The sequence below is a fragment of the Artemia sp. Qi Xiang Cuo genome, chromosome 19 (assembly GCF_049724085.1).
Source record: "Artemia sp. Qi Xiang Cuo chromosome 19, ASM4972408v1, whole genome shotgun sequence".
NCBI classification, from domain to species: Eukaryota; Metazoa; Arthropoda; class Branchiopoda; order Anostraca; family Artemiidae; genus Artemia; species Artemia sp. Qi Xiang Cuo.
Genome location: NC_142812.1, coordinates 10,396,186 through 10,411,070, shown reverse-complemented (window position 1 = coordinate 10,411,070; position 14,885 = coordinate 10,396,186). Strand labels below are relative to the sequence as shown.

The 14,885-nt window shown below is 34.4% G+C and overlaps 1 protein-coding gene across 1 annotated transcript in view; it reads right to left on the bottom strand.

Annotated features, from left to right (window-relative positions):
* The window catches only part of LOC148940485 (uncharacterized), a 304,533-nt gene that overhangs the window by 160,816 nt on the left and 128,832 nt on the right, over nt 1-14,885 (bottom strand). The window lies entirely within an intron of this gene.

The following is a 14,885-nucleotide window of genomic DNA, read 5'->3' as shown; positions in this document are numbered from 1 at the left end:
CCCCACAACCCTCAGGGCAAGAGTTTTAAGTTAGGCCCTGGGGCATTTAAGGTTTTTATAGAAGGTGTTGTCGTATAAACTTCAAAACAGGCTCTTTCGATTTGAAATTAAAGGGCTAGTGCCCTTTTTAATAGTTGAAAGTGATTGGAGTGTAACTAGCCCCCCTCCCCCCACGCCCTTTATTTCCCCAAACATATCCAATCAAAATTTTCAGATAGCCATTTTGTTCAGCGTAGTTGAATTCCAGATAGAAAATATATTTTTGAGGAGGACACTCCCCACAACCCTCAAGGCCCGGGATGTAAGTTGTACCCTGGGGCATATAAGGTGTTTATAGAAGGCTTTGTCGTAGAATCTTCAAAACAGGCTCATTCGATTGGAAATTAAAGATCTAATGCCCTTTTGAATAGTCAAAAGTGATTGGAGTGTAACCAGCCCCCCCCCCAACGCCCATCATTTCCCCAAACACATCCAATCAAAATTTTCAGATAGCCATTTTGTTCAGCTTAGTTGATTTACGAATAAAAAATATATTTTTGAGGAGGACACTCACCCACAACCCTCAGGGCAAGGGTTTTAAGTTATGCCCTGGGGGCATATACGGTTTTTATAGAAGGCATTGTCGTAAAGACTTCAAAACAGGCTCATTCGATTGGAAATTAAAGGGCTAGTGCCCTTTTTAATAGTCGAAAGTGATTGGAGTGCAACTAGCCCCCCCCCCCCGACGCCCATCATTTCCCCAAACACATCCAATCAAAATTTTGAGATAGCCATTTTTTTCAGCGTAGTTGATTTCCAGATAGAAAATATGTTTTGAGGAGGACACTCCCCCACAACTTTCAAGGCAAGAGTTTTAAGATATGATCTGGGGACGTATAAGGTGTTTATTGAAGGTGGTGTAGTAGCAACTTAAAAAAAGGTTCATTCCATTGTAAATTCAAAGGGCTAGTGCCCTTTTTAATAGTCGAAAGTGATTGGAGGGCAATGTTTATTATTATTGTTTTGGGCTAGTGCCCTTTTTAATAGTCGAAAGTGATTTCAGGGCAACTAACCCCCCTCCCACGCCCACCTTTCCCCCAAACATATCCAATCAAAATTTTGAGACAGCCAGTTTATTAAACGTAGTTTTAAGTTCTGGAAATTAGGTCTTTGAGGATGACAACTCCCCCACAGCCCTCAGGGCAAGAGTTGTAATTTAAGGATTTTCCGAATCCTTCCCATTAGTTCTTATGGAAGGGGCGGTTGTATAAATTTTGAAGCGGTCTCATTTTACTTAAAATTGAAAGTTATTGGTCACTTTTTAATATTAAGAAGAGTTTCTCGGGTGGCTAGCCCCCCCCCCCTGCTACCGGCCCACCACACATTAGGTAAAAATTTTTAGTATGGCATTTTTGTAAAAATGTTCAAATTTCTGATAAACATAAACGCTAGGGTCGACCCCGCCCGCCAGGGCCCGGCGGTAGGCGTTGTAAGTTATGCCCTGGGACATAACTTATTAAAGGGGGTTTTTAACTTATGGGAAGGGGTTTTATATGGGAAGAACGCATAGGAAATCTATTATAATTATCCAATTATAAGGTTAAAATACATACTCTGAGATAGATTCAAAATTGCTTTGGCACACAAAATCCTATTAAGGTCAATTCCAAACAGTCAGGATCCCTTTGTGTCAGCAAGTGAAATGGTCTAAACCCACTTATTGGAGCTATTTTTCAATCCATTCATTGTTGTCAATCGCTGTCCACAAGTTATGCAAGCTGTCTATAGTTCATATATAAGGTTTTTATCAAAGAGGTAATCGTATAGACTTTGAAAAAAACCTCATTCGATTTAAATTGAAAGTTCTATATCCGTTTTTTAAAGTCAAGAATAATTGGACAGTAAGCAACCCCCCCCCATGCCATAAAAACTTGAAACTTTTTGCGATCAAAAACGAACAAAAATCAATTAAAAAAAAAACAGTCCAAAAAAGAAATTTTCAAAATAAAATTAAAGGCCATTTTAAACTTAAGATCAGGAAATACCAATACCTTTTAAAAGTCAAACTCAATACAACCAGAAATTACTATTAAAGAATAAATGAAACCCAAAATGAATAGAAATTAAATAAACAATCATAGCAAAAAACATACAACAAGTAATAATATAAATGAATAAATAGATCTTAAAGCGAGTAATATTTAGATTGAATATGAAATTCAAGCTTAAAACGAAAACAAATATTTTGCTATTAAAGTATAAATGAAACTTAAATCGAACAGAAATTAAATAGCAATCAATGCGAACAAACATACAATATATATTAATGTAAATGAATAAATAAATCTTAAAATGAGTGAAACTTAAATTGAATATGCAAATCAAGTTTGAATCGAATAAAAATAACTACAAACAAGAGTTTGGGTATTGTCTCACTGCAGAAGCCTGAAACCTACTGCGTCATTTGCGCTTTACTGAAAACGAATTATATTACAAATGCTTTCTTTTGTACCTAATATTGGAAATAAGTCTTAAAATTACACTAAAATGTTGAACTGATGAGCTTTTAGCAATTAATATCATTATGCATCAAATATTCAGTTTAACTTATTAGTTCTTTTCAAGATTAGTCAAGACAAATATAGGTTCACTACAAACAAAATTTGGATATTAACTGTAAAAAAAGCCTCATTCGATTGGAAATTCAAATGGATAGTGCCCTTTTTAATAGTCGAAAGTGATTGGAGGGCAATTTTTATTATTACGATTATTTTTACGATTGGATTTTGATTGGATGATTTCGGAAAAGAGGGGCGGGGAGGGGCCTAGCTGCCCTCCAATCTTTTTGGTCACTTAAAAAGGGAACTAGAACTTTTAATTTCCGTTCGAATGAGCCCTCTCACAATGTTTAGGACCATTGGGTCGATACGATCACCCCTGGGAAAAAATGTATGTAATAAATAAAATGTAAAATGTTAAAATATAAAAAAAAATTCTTTTTTACATTTTAGGGGGTTCCGTCCTTTTTTCGAAAATTAATTAAAAAAAAGTGTCCGAAAAATAAGTTTTTCAAAGAAAAGTAAAGGCCATTTTAAATTTAAGCTCAGGAGATACAAATACCTGTTAAAATTCCCCCCTTCTTTAACTGTAAAAACCTAAAGCCTTCTGCGTCATTGGTGCTTCACTGAAAACGAATTACTCGTATATTACAAATTTATTATTTTCCAGTTCATACAGCATTGAAAATTGAAATTACAGTGAAAAAAATCTTGAACTGATGGATCTTTCAACAATTAATATCATTATATATCTAATATTCAATTTGATTTTGTTTATACTTTCCAAGACTGTTCAATACTCATATAGTTTTGCCATTTTTTTTTAACTATCCCTTTTTTTCTAACTAATCGTGTTGGTTTGTTATGAAAAGATTCTATGGCTTCTAGGCATTTCTATTTAAGCGGAAAACTGCACCTTAAACTTTGTGGAACATGCATTTTCTTGCATGAAACACCAAAATATAATAAAATGTCAAGTTTCGGAGTGTTCCACTACTCGCAAGCAAGTGCCATTGGTAGTTTCGAATCCGCTTGGTCAATTTAGGGGGTGGAGGGTAGGCTAATTCTCGTAGCAGCCCCATTCTGTCGTGGTATGATTCACACTTTCAACAGCTGGCGTCCGGACTATCATATAATCTACCAAGCATACAACTATCCCAAATCAGTATCAATAAATAAATGAAACCCAAAACGAACAAATATTAAAATAAATATTAGAGTCAAACTCAAAACGAGCATAAATTAATATGAGTAGGGTTCAAAACCCCTATCCTTTCTAAAAGCCAGAATGTAATTTCTACTTTACTGAAAAAAAAATCAAATGAGTTTACTGAAAAAAATATGCATTGTCAATTTAATCTACATATGCTGATATTTATTCCCTAAAATCTTAATTAATGAAAGAATTGTTTTCAGTAAAGCGCCAATGACGCAGTAGATTTTAGGCTTCTGCAGTGAGGCGATACCCAAACTGTTGTTTGTAATTTTTTTTATTCGATTCAAACTTGATTTGCATATTCAATTTAAGTTTCACTCGTTTTAAGATTTATTTATTCATTTACATTAATATATATTGTGTGTTTGTTCGCATTGATTGTTATTTAATTTCTGTTCGTTTTAAGTTTCATTTATACTTTAATAGCAAAATATTTGTTTTCGTTTTAAGCTTGATTTTCATATTCAATCTAAACATTACTCGCTTTAAGATCTATTAATTCATTTATATCATTACTTATTATATGTTTTTTGCTATGATTATTTATTTCATTTCTGTTCGTTTTGGGTTTCATTTATTCTTTAATAGTAATTTCTGGTCGTTTTGAGTTTGAATTTTAACAGGTATTTGTATCTCCTGAGCTTAAATTTAAAATGGCCTTTACTTTTCTTTGAAAAACTTATTTTTCGGACAGTTTTTTTAATTAATTTTCGAAAAAAGGACGGAACCCCCTAAAATGTAAAAAAGAATTTTCTTTTATATTTTAACATTTTACATTTTATTTATTACATACATTTTTTCCCAGGGGTGATCGTATCGACCCAATGGTCCTAAACATTGTGAGAGGGCTCATTCGAACGGAAATTAAAAGTTCTAGTTCCCATTTTAAGTAACCAAAAAGATTAGAGGGCAGCTAGGCCCCCTCCCCCGCCCCCTCTTTTCCGCAATCATCCAAACAAAATACAATCGTAAATTTCATTGTTCATTTTTGTTCTTCTTTACCTCAGAATTTTTTTCCACACCTTTTGCTTTAGCAGTTTAGATTCATATATCATCTCATTTAATTTCTTAAGACGTCATAGATAACAAATATGTCTTTTCCAGTTTCCAAGTACAGATCACTGTTCAAAATTTCGTTTACATTTTCAATGTGATTCTCACTGTCGTTTGTTACATGACTCTTTCTCTAGCTGTAGTGATTCTCTCTTCCTCTAGTTTCTATTCACTTTAACCTGTGGTTCAGTTTCATCAGTCAATCCCTTAAACATTTTAAATGACCTTAAATTATAATCAGCGCCATTGTAAAAATACGTTTTTTTTTATTATTGGACCTTTAACTTTTGCCTTGTCTTTGCTTGTCTTTTGTCATTATGAAAAACTTAGCGCCCAACCTTTGTTTCTTGAACAGAGGCTGATGCAGCCTCTGCAGTATCATGTTTTTTCCTAACGTATATATATATATATATATATATATATATATATATATATATATATATATATATATATATATATATATATATATATATATATATATATATATATATATATATATATATATATATATATATTTATATATATATATATATATATATATATATATATATATATATATATATATATATATATATATATATATATATATATATATATATATATCTATATATATATATATATATATATATATATATATATATATATATATATATATATATATATATATATATAATTGAGTATATGATTATATAAGTATGTTCTCGAAAATGGCCCCATATTTTTTTTTGAGAAAGTTAGTATCTTGGGATATTCTCGCATTAAAAACAAAACAAAAAACGATCTAAATAGGCCAGAAGTTTGAGAAAATTGGTTAAGGGCCTTAATTTTCGTTTTTGTAAATGCCGTCATGTACTATGTTAGCACATCATATAAGCATTTTTATGACATCAAATAAGCATTCTCTTACATGATGTCATGCACAGCATATATAAGATTGTTGAGTTTCCAACACAATAGTTATTAATATAATATAATGTCTGTTGGAAGGCCCAAAAAACAAAAATTTGTAGTTGCAGTTACTATAAATAATGATTCTTTGGAACCAACACCTGAACTATCAAACGTGATAAGATGTGGTATTCGACAGCCTGGACCATCAATTTTTACAACACTAATACGGACAGCTAAAGCAAAGGTCATTGCTAAATCGTCTGAAGTAATCAAAGTTCAAAAACGTGTCAAAAATGAAAATGAAGAGCTAAGAAACGGGTGGTTAGAAGATATTCGAAAACGACAATTAGAGCGTGTTAAAAATAAAAATGAAGAGCAAAGACACACGCAGTTAGATGACATACGACACCGAGCAAGTGAGCAAGTCAAAAATGAAAATGAAGAGCAAAGACACACGTGGTTAGAAGAAAAGTGGCGGCTTGTCAAAAATAAAAATGAAGAGCAAAGACACACAGAGTTAAAAGACATGCGACACCGAACATGTGAGCAAGTCAAAAATAAAAATGAAATGCAAGTTTACATGCGGTTAGAAGAGCAGCGGTAGCTTGTCCAAAATGAGAATGAAGAGCAAAGACACGCGGTAAGAAAACATGTGACACCGAACATTTGAGCGAATCAATGAAAATCAACTTGGACAGTGAGAATCAAAACGTGTCAAAATTGAAAATAATAGCAATGATGATTGGGTTCGGGATTTTGACATGGATAAGGTCATTAATGCCTACCATATCGTTCTTAAAAAAACAAAGGTTCGGCGATATGTATTTCATGATGAGGAAAGATAAGCCTAGTTGTAACGAAGCAAACAAATTGATAATGATAGCGATGATGAAAGAGTTTTGGATTTTGACATGGATAAGGTCATCAATGCCTATCATACCTTTGAAAATCAGAAATATGGACTGGATAAATCGTTGGAAGAAAAAGAAGTTTTTGTCCCACCACCTGAACAATTAAAAGAAACAAAGGTTCGGCGATATGTCTGTCATAATCAAAAAAAATAAGCCAAAGCAAAAGAAGAAGTTTTGTCCTACCCCCTGAACAAGTAAAAGAAAAAAGGATGGTCGTCAATGCCTTCCATACATTTGAAAATCAAAAACCTGGACAAGATAAATCGTTGGAAGAAAAAGAAGTTTTTGTACCACAACTTGAACAATCATAGGCAGCGCAATCGCGCTACCTAACTAAAGAACGGTGTTGGCACAATGTATTTTTTTTTCCATACCAGGGCACTTCGGATCGAAGGAGTTGTCGTAGAAACTTCGAAAAGGGCTCATTCGATTGGATATTGGAGTTGCTTGTGCCAATTTTAATAGTCAAAAGTGATTGGAGGGCAGCTAACACCCCTTCTACGTCCATCTTTTTCTCAAACACATGCAAACAAAATTTTGAGATAGCCATTATGTTCAGCGTAATTGATTTCCAGATAGAAAATATGTTTTTGAGGAGGACACTCCCCCACAAACCTCAGGGCAAGGGTTTTAAATTATGCCCTGGGGGCCCTCAAGGACGATGTTGGTAAAATGCATTATTTATTATTTTGTTTCCTTTAGATCAGGGCACTTTGTATTGAAGAAGTTGTCGTAGAAACTGCGAAAAGGGCTCATTCAATTGGAAATTAGAGTGGCTTACGCCCTTTTTAATAGTCAAAAGTATTTGGAAGGCAACTAACACCCCTTCCACTCCCACCCTTTCCCGAAACACATCCAATCAAAATTTTGAGATAGCCATTTTGTTCAGCGTAGTTGATTTCCAGATATAAATTATGTTTTTGAGGAGGACACTCCCCCACAGCCCTCATGGCAAGGGTTGTAAGTTATAGCCTGGGGGCATATAAGGTTTTTATAGAAGGTGTTGTCGTAGAAACTTCATTCGGCTCAATCGATCGGAAATTCAAAGGGCTAGTGCCCTTTTTAATGGTCCAAAGTGATTGGAGGGCAACTAACACCCCTCTCACGCTCACCTTTTCTCGAAAACACATTCAATCAAAATTTTAAGATAGCCATTTTGTTCAACGTAGTTTAAAGTTCTGGAAATTAGGTCTTTGAGGATGACAACCCCCCCCCTCTTGAGCCCTCAGGGCAAGGGTTGTAAGTTATGCCCTGGGGGCATATAAGGTTTTTATAGATAGCCTTGTCGTAGAAACTTCAGAAAGGGCTCATTCGGATGGAAACTGAAATGGCTAGTGCCTTTTTTAATAATCGAAAGTGATTGGAAGGCAACTAACACCCATTTCAAGTCCACCATTTCCCCAAACACATCCAATCAAAATTTTGAGATAGCCATTTTGTTCCACGCAGTTTAAAGTTCAGGAAATTACACCTTGGAGCAGGACACTCCCCCCACAGTCTTCAGGGCAAGGGTTTTAAGCTATGCCCTGGGGGCACATAAGGTTTTCATTGAAATCTTTGTCGTAGAAACTTGAAAAAGCGCTCATTCGATAGGAAGTTCAAAGGGCTAGTGGCCTTTTTAATAGTCGAAAGTGATTTGAAGGCAACTAACCCCCCTCTCACGCTCACCTTTTCCCCAAACACATACAATAAATTTTTTAAATAGCCATTTTATTCAACGTAGTTGAAAGTTTTGGAAATTAGATCTTTCAGGATGACAAACCCCCCCCCCCACACAGCCCTCAGGGCAAGTGTTGTAAGTTATGCCCTGGGGCCATATAAGGTTTTTATAGAAAGCGATGTTGTAGAAACTTCAAAAAGGGCTCATTCAATTGGAAATTGAAAGGGTTAGTGCCCTTTTTAATAGTCGAATGTGATTGAATGTGAGGGCAACTAACCCCCTCTCACGCCCACCATTTTCCAAAACACATCCAATCAAAATTTTGAGATATCTATTTTGTTCAACGTTATTGAAAGTTCTGGAAATAAGGTATTTTAGGATGATAACCCCTTCAGAGCCCTCATGCAAGGGTGTTAAGTTATGCCCTGGGGGCATATAAGGTTTATATATGAGTTCTTGTAGAAATTTCAAAAAAGGCTCATTTGATTGGAAATTGAAATTGCCCTTTCCATTAGTCGAAATTGAGTGGAGAGTAATTAACACCCCTCTCACGCCCACCATTTCCCCAAAAACATGCAATCAAAATTTAGAGATAGCCATTTTGTTCAACGCAGTTTAAAGTTCTTGAAGTTATGTATTTAAGGATGAAAAACCCCCCAGAGTCCTCAGGGCAAAGGTTGTAAGTTATGACCTGGGGGCATATAAGGTTTTTATAGATGGAGTTGTCGAAAAAACTTCAAAAGGGGCTCATTCAATTTGAAATTGAGAGGGCTAGTGCCCTTTTTAATGGTCAAAAGTGATTATAGGGTAACTAATCCCCCTCTCACGCTTACCATTCCCCCAAACACATCCCATCAAAATTTTTTGATAGCCATTTTATTCAACGTAGTAGAAAGTTCTGGAAATTATGTCTTTGAGGATAAAAGTCCCCCCCTCCTGCCCTCAGGGCAAGGGTTATAAGTTATGCCCTGGGAGCATATAAGGTTTTTATTGAAAGCGTTGTGGTAGAAACTTCAATAGGGCTTATTTTATTGGAAATTGAAAGGGCTAGTGCTTTTTTAAATAGTTGAAAGTGATTAGAGAGCACCTAACGCCCCTCTCACACCCACCATTTCCCCAGTCACATCCAATCAAAATTTTAAGATAGCCATTTTGCTTAACGTAGTTGAAAGTTCTTGAAATTAGGTCTTAAAGGATGACAGCCACCCTAATAGCCCTTAGGGTAAGTGTTGTAATTTATGCCTTGGGGGCATATAAGGTGTTTATAGAAAGCGTTGTCGTAGAAACTCAAAAAGGGTTTATTCGATTGGAAATCGAAAAGCCTAGTGCCCTTTTTAATAGTCGAAAGAGATTGGAAGGCTTGACATTTTTATAGTAAAGATCGATATGGGTATAATGTATTATTTTTTGTTGTTGTTGTGGTTTAGACCAGGGCACTTCGTATCGAAGGAGTTGTCGTAGGAACTTCGAAAAGGGCTCATTCGATTGAAAATAGAAAAATACCCTTTTTAATAGTCAAAAGTTATTGGAGGTCAACTAATCCTCCTCCCACGCCCACCCTCCCATTTGCCTTTATGTTTAAAAACTAAATGTTGCCTTAAGATTAAATAAAATTGCAGTGTGTTAATGTTAATTCCCAATATGGCATCTCAGCAGTATCCCAAGAACGACTGTATCCAAGCTATCAAAAAAACTAAACAGATTTTTTTGTGAATGGTATCAAGTTTTCCATTTCAGGTCAACTAGAGGAGGTATGAAACTAAATTAAACAGTACTATTTGTGTCCAGATTTTTAAAAGGGTATATGTTGTTTAAAATTGCTGAAAATTTTTCTCCAGCATACAAATGGCAGGCCAAAGTATAAAGTCTTAAAAAAATAAAAGACTTAAAGTATTATTTTGTTTCCCTGAAAAGACTATGTCAATATAAAATGAACAGAATTTAATTAGAAAAACTGTTTCCACAAAAAAAGTTTTTCAAAGAAAAGTAAAGAACTCCATTTAACAAAAAATGAGCAAAAATAAAATCAAATAATCTACCAAGCATGAAACTACCACAAATCAGCATCAATAAATAAATGAAACCCAAAACGAACATAAATTATAATAAATAACCGAGCCAAGCTCAAAACGAGCAGAAATTAACATAAGTTGGGCTCAAAACCCCTATGCCTTCCCAAGGCCAGAACATAATTTACACTTTACTGAAAAAAATACAAATGAATGTTTAATATACATATACTGATATTTAGTATTCAAAATGTTAATATTATTTGATTTATTAAAGTTATAAAAGTAAAAACATTTATATTTTTTTCAGTAAAAAGTGCAAATTATATTCCGGCCTTTGGAAGGCATAGGGGATTTGAGCCCAACTTATGTTAATTTCTGCTATATATATATATATATATATATATATATATATATATATATATATATATATATATATATATATATATATATATATATATATATATATATATATATATATATATATATATATATATATATATATATATATATATATATATATATATATATATATATATATATATATATATATATATATATATATATATATATATATATATATATATATATATATATATACCCTCCAAGAAGGGTATAAGTATGACCTCCAAGAAGGAGGGTCATACTTGCTATAGTGTTAAGTGCCCGAAAAACCGTAAACCCTCGAACTAATGACCTCGTCACTAATTCTTTTATCGGGGAATATAAACGACTCTTTTATTAATAAACTTCCGGTTCTGGAAAGCCTCCGTTCTGAGTATAGTGTGATTTGTCTCCAGGAACATTTTCTTACTAAATATGGTCTGAACATACTTGAGCTTGAGGATATGACAACTTATTCTGTACCCGCTAGACAGCTGAACAATAGAGGCCGACCCTCGGGTGGACTTATTACGTTTGTGAAATCAGCTCTCCGTTCTATTATCTTCAAAGCAAATGATTATTATCTAGCTGTGAGAGGGGATTTTTCTGTGTGTATTAGTGTGTATCTTCCCACAAACTACAATAATGACCAGTCTGAGCATAAATTTGCACTATCTTGTGAAAAACTAGGTTCATGTATAGACAAAATTTGACACTTAGGTTTACCTTGCATTATAGCCGGTGACTATAATTGTAATCTGTCCGAGCCGAATTCTCAAGCTTCACCGCGTACAACACTAGTTAAAGGCTTATTTAGTGATTTCTTGTGTATTTTAGATAAATCGTCCGATTTTACGTATGTTCACACGTCCTTGCGAACTTTCAACCTGGACCACGTTGTAGTATCGTCAGATTTGCGAGCGGATATAGTAAAGGCTGTGTTTGATTATCAGTTTTCTGATCATCTTCCCTTAACTTGCTCTGTCGGTATGCCATCTTCTGGTCACCAAACAACACCTCTTGCTCCACCAGCACCTCGACACCGTCGTAACAGGTCAAAAATTGATCAAGCCTTATTCATCGAGTCGGTAGGTTCAGTCCTGAATAAAATCAGGTTCCCATTTTATCTCCTTCAGAAGTCACTCCAATTACCTCAAAAAGAGGTTTCGATTTGTTTAGATATATATTGCGCAGAAATTTGCCATGCTCTCCGCTTCGCAGAAAAGCAAGCTGTTCCTTTGCAACTAATTCGTAAAGGAATCATTCCCGGGTGGTCGTCAAATCCAGATCTCGTCATTTCATGTAGTCAAGCAAAATTATGGTTTTCAGTATGGAAAGAGTGTGGACGTCCGAATATGGGTATCGTGAACAGCATGCTGATTTTAATGCAGCGAAAGTTTTCTAAGACCCTGGCTCGGCATCGGAAAAATCTAGTCAATCATTATTCTATCCATGTCAAACAAGATAGAAATATGATCTTAAAGCTTTTCTTTCGTTCTGCAAAAAATTCTTCTTCACCATCCCCAGCCGACATTCCTGAAGATGAATGGTATGCCCGTTACGAATCGGAGTTCTCAGCTCCTGACCCCTCCATCGAACAATCTTACGAGGCTGCCTTAGATCAGTTTCTATCTTCTCATCCCGATGAAGATTTTAACGTCAGTACCCGCTCTGTTGAAGATGCCATCTTTAGACTCAAATGGAAAGGCTCATTGGGCATTGACGAAGTCATTACGATCCACTTGAAACACGGAGGTAAACTTCTCACGGCACATCTCTCTCTGCTTATGCAGATGATATTCTCTCAAGGGACTGCTCCTGCCTCTTTCTGCATCGGAGATCTGACTCCCACTTCTAAAAAGGAAAAATCTGAAACTCAATGTAAAGCATTCCGTCCGATAACTGTAGCTACGTCACTGTGCAAGCTCTTCGAGTTATTGTTTATACAGGAACTCGAAAAAGTATGCTACACTCCTCCGCATCAGTTCGGCTTCACGCGAGGAACTGGATGTGTTGATGCCTTAACAGTCGTTGCTAATGTCTTGACAGATGCCGAATCTTCTGGAAAGAGCCTTTCTTTGGCAGGACACGACATTAGACGTGCATTCGACTCTCTAATTCATGCTGCGATGCTTTTAAATGCCGGTAAACGTGGGTTGAATCTAGCTGGCATTCGTTCTCTCAGGAATCTATATTCTAGATTACGGATCCAACTGAAGCTACCTCCTGAAAAGGGTTTGACCCCCATTCCACGCACCCAACTAGTTCCAGTCAAGAAAGGAGCGCGTCAAGGAGCAGTGACTTCTCCTGACCTTTTCAATAACTATGTCCTCGATGCACAAGATCAATGTCCATCTTCGCTGATTCTGTCATCTGCTAACTTGTCTTTGGTATGTTACGCGGACAACATCCTGAATCTTAGCCGAACCCTTCAGCGGTCAATTGATATCTTCGAAATGCTTGAAGCCGAATATCTTAAAGTTGGACTTCAGTTCAACTCTTCAAAATTGGAAATCGTCCCATTCAATTGAAAACTTATTTTCGTGTTCCTACCGTTGCCCTTGGTTCTAGCTCTGTCCAGCCAGTGGATCACCTGATTTATCTAGGTTTACCCGTAGGTTCGTCTATCCGTCACGCCCGAGCTTCTTCTCGAACAGCTTAAACGACGAATTTCAGCGTCTTACGCTTCAGTTGTATCGTGGAAACTCCGATTCAACCGGCTGCTTCTAGCAAGCTTGTATAACACCATCGCTCTTCCTCACATTTTATATGCCACGCCCTTCTGAAAACTTCTAACTAAAACTGACCAGAATATAATCAGAGCTATGTATTTTCGTTTTGCGAAGTAATTGCTTCGTCTACCTCCGTGGTATAGGAATTCGCATGTCATTGAAAATTTTAAAGTCGCAGACCCTGACGTCGCCGTCGCTAGATGAATAGCGAAGCATAATAGAAAAATACACAGAAATCTACACGAATGTTCCCATCTGCTCATTCGATGAATCAGTGATTCGTTTTCTTTGTTGTTCAGTTTGTTATAGTTTGTGTCTTCTTTTTTTCTTTTTTTTTCTTTTTCTTTTAAGTGCTCCGTCTTGTTGTATGTTGGTTTGACAGGTTTTGTCAATAAATAAATAAATAAATAAATATGCATACATAATATATATATATATATATATATATATATATATATATATATATATATATATATATATATATATATATATATATATATATATATATATATATATATATATATATATATATATATACGTATATATATACGTATATATATATATATATATATATATATATATATATATATATATATATATATATATATATATATATATATATATATATATATATATATATATATATATATATATATATATATATATATATATATATATATATATATATATACGTATATATATATATATATATATATATATATATATATATATATATATATATATATATATATATATATATATATATATATATATATATATATATATATATATATATATATATACGTATATATATATATATATATATATATATATATATATATATATATATATATATATATATATATATATATATATATATATATATAGATATATATATATATATATATATATATATATATATATACATATATATATATTTGTGCTGTTTCTCCGCGTGGAAATCCCCTTTTTCTGGTAAAGAAGAGAGTAAGACAAGGTGCTATTTCGTCACCGAAAGCAATTAATAACAGTATTGAGCCACAGGCAAAGTCACTTATGACTTATATTCTGCACGGTATTGATTCGTCTTTGATTTGGGGATGAAATACTGAACTTGAGCCAGTTTCTACGTGGGCTAGAAGATAATTTTATTAGGTTACAACAAGAGTATGCCCTTATTGGACTCCAGTTTAATGCTGAAAAGTCTGAAGTACTGTTTTTTAATTCGAAATCTGATGCTGTTTGAAGCGTCACACTTGGTGATTCTACTGTTGAGCTCACAGATGGCATTGTATATCTGGGCCTTCCTATTGGACGGTCAATACTATACCGTTACTGCTTTCTCATTTTCAGAAGTGGTAGTCTTTTACGTATAGCTGTATAGTGGCAAATAAGCGGAAATTTGAACTGAACTTACGTGCACTGTACTTAAAGTATGCAAAGTTTTTGCTGCGTATACCACAATGGACAAGTAATAGGCATGTCACGCCCC